The sequence below is a fragment of the Nomascus leucogenys genome, chromosome 21 (assembly GCF_006542625.1).
Source record: "Nomascus leucogenys isolate Asia chromosome 21, Asia_NLE_v1, whole genome shotgun sequence".
Classification (NCBI taxonomy): domain Eukaryota; kingdom Metazoa; phylum Chordata; class Mammalia; order Primates; family Hylobatidae; genus Nomascus; species Nomascus leucogenys.
Genome location: NC_044401.1, coordinates 71,833,120 through 71,835,744, shown reverse-complemented (window position 1 = coordinate 71,835,744; position 2,625 = coordinate 71,833,120).

The following is a 2,625-nucleotide window of genomic DNA, read 5'->3' as shown; positions in this document are numbered from 1 at the left end:
TTCATTGTCCATATCATTATCAGCATTTTGGTCAAAGCCATTCAACTAGTCTCTAGGAAGTTCCAAACTTTCCCACATTTTTCTGTCTTCTTCTGAGCCTTCCAAACTGTTCCAACCTCTGCCTGCTACCCAGTTCCAAAGTCGCTTCCACATTTTTGGGTATCTTTACAGCAGCACCCTACTCTACCAGTAACAATTTACTGTATTAGTCTGTTCTCACACTGCTAATAAAGACATACCTGACACGGGGTAGTTTATAAAGGAAAGAGGTTTAATTGACTCACAGTTCCATATGGCTGGGGAGGTCTCACAATCACAGTGGAAAGCAAGGAGCAAAGCCACATCTTACATGGATGGCAGTAGTCAAGAGAGCTTCTGTCGGGGAACTCCCCGTTATAAAACCATCAGATCTCATGAAACTTATTTACTCCCATGAGAATGGCACAGGAAAGACCTGCCTCCATGATTCAATTATGTCCCACCAGTTGCCTCCCATAACACATGGGAATTGTGAAAGCTACAATTAAAGATGAGATTTGTGGGGGGACACAGCCAAACCATATCACCCAGCAATCCCATTACAAGACATATATCCAAAGGAATATAAATTATTCCATTCTAAAGATACACGCATGTGTATGTTCATTGCGGCACTATTCATGATATCAAAGATATGGAATCAACCCAAATGCCCATCAGTGATAGACTGAATTAAGAAAAGGTGGTACATATACAACATGGAATGCTATGCAGCCATGAAAAGGAATGAGATCTTGTCCATCGTGGGACATGGATGGAGCTGGAAGCCAATATCCTCAGCAAAGCAGCACAGGAAGAGAAAATCAAACACTGCATGTTCTAACTTATAATTGGGAGCTGAACAATGAGAACACATGGACAAAGGGAGGGGAACAACTCACACTAGGGCCTGTCAGGGGTGGGGGACAGAGGGAGGGAGAGTATCAAGATAAATATTTAATGCATACTGGGCTTGCTACCTAGGTGATGAGTTGATAGGTGCAGCAAACCATCATGGCACATCATGGCACATGTTTACCTATGTAGTGAACCTGCACATCCTTCACATGTATCCTGGAACTTAAAATAAAAATAAATGTATAGATATAGCTATAGGATGTTAACCCCTTATCGGATGTATATTTTACAAATATATGCTTCCCAATCCACAGGTTGTCTCTTCACTCGTCACTATTTCCTTTGCTATGCAGCTTTTTGGTCTAATGTAATCCCATTTGTCTATCTTGACACATAAAATTAAGCATCACATTTTGCACAGGATTGGGAGCTATTGAAGGGTTTGAGCAGTGAAATGACATAATCTGCTCTACATGTTAACTATATCACTGTGGCATGAGTACGAAGGCAGAGGCAGAAAAACCAGCAAGTACCTATTTCAATATTGCAGGCAAAAGATAATGGTGATTTCAGCAAGGTAATAGCAATAAGAGTGATGAGAAATGATCAGATTCTGCTTGTTTATTTGACAATAGCAATTGACTAAATTTTCTGATTATGTGGATATGACTGTGGGAGAAAAATTCCAGTAAAGTGGACTCTAACATTTTGTCCTGAGCAACTTAAAGGATCAAGTTGCCCCAGCTGAGATAGGAAAGATGTTGAGTAAAGCTGATTTGGGCAAAGTTTAGGAATTCAGTCTCGGATGGATTATGTTAAAATGCTATCAAAGTGGCAATGTAGAGCAGGCAGTTGCATATACTTGTCTGAAACTCAAAGGGAGTGGTCTATTCTTTACTTAAATTCATAAGATAATTCAAGAGATCCAACTCAAAACTTTCAACGTTTACTGTATTTCCGTTGCTCTTCTCTACACCAGCACTTTGCCGTTGCTCCTTCTTGCCATGACCCATCCCCTTTTTATTCTCTACACACCCATCCTCTGTCTTCTCCATGTCTTCATCGTGGAGACCAACTGAACCTCTCACCTTGTCCCTCTTCCTCACCTGACCACCCTCGGTCTGCCCTTCTTTGCCCTTTGCCAGATCTGCGCCCCTGGGCCCACTGGCTGAGTGAGAGCAAGCAGTGGATTACTAGGAGAGGGGAGGAGAAGAGAATTGGGGCAGGAAATTATGCATTCTCTTGGGATTCTATGAGGCTGGGTGAAACCTATAGATTTCGTTATGGTAAATAATAGCCATAATAATAATGTATATATGTATGTATGTCAATTGAGGGGGCTAAAATTCATTTTTCAATGCCTATTTAAGAGAATCCTAGAATTTTAGAATTTTAACAACTCTGAAAGTTTAAAGATCATCTTGTCCCACCCTATCACTTAAATATGAAAAAAGAAAACAAGATCAATAGCAGTGAACTAATTTGTCTGAGCTTTACTTTTTTCCAGTAATTTCAGGATTCTCTGCTAATCAACATATCAATGTCATGGGGTGTATAGAGGTGTGTCTAATCAGAGTAATTTGTGGAACATCTACGATATGTAGCACTATAAAAAGTGCTTTATATTCACTATTTCACTGAATCCTCAACTCTATGAGGTAGCCAAAATTGGTCTACTTTTATGAATGAGTATCCAGGGGGCTCAGAGAGATTAAATGAGTGGCCCTGGGTCACACAGCTAGGCAATGA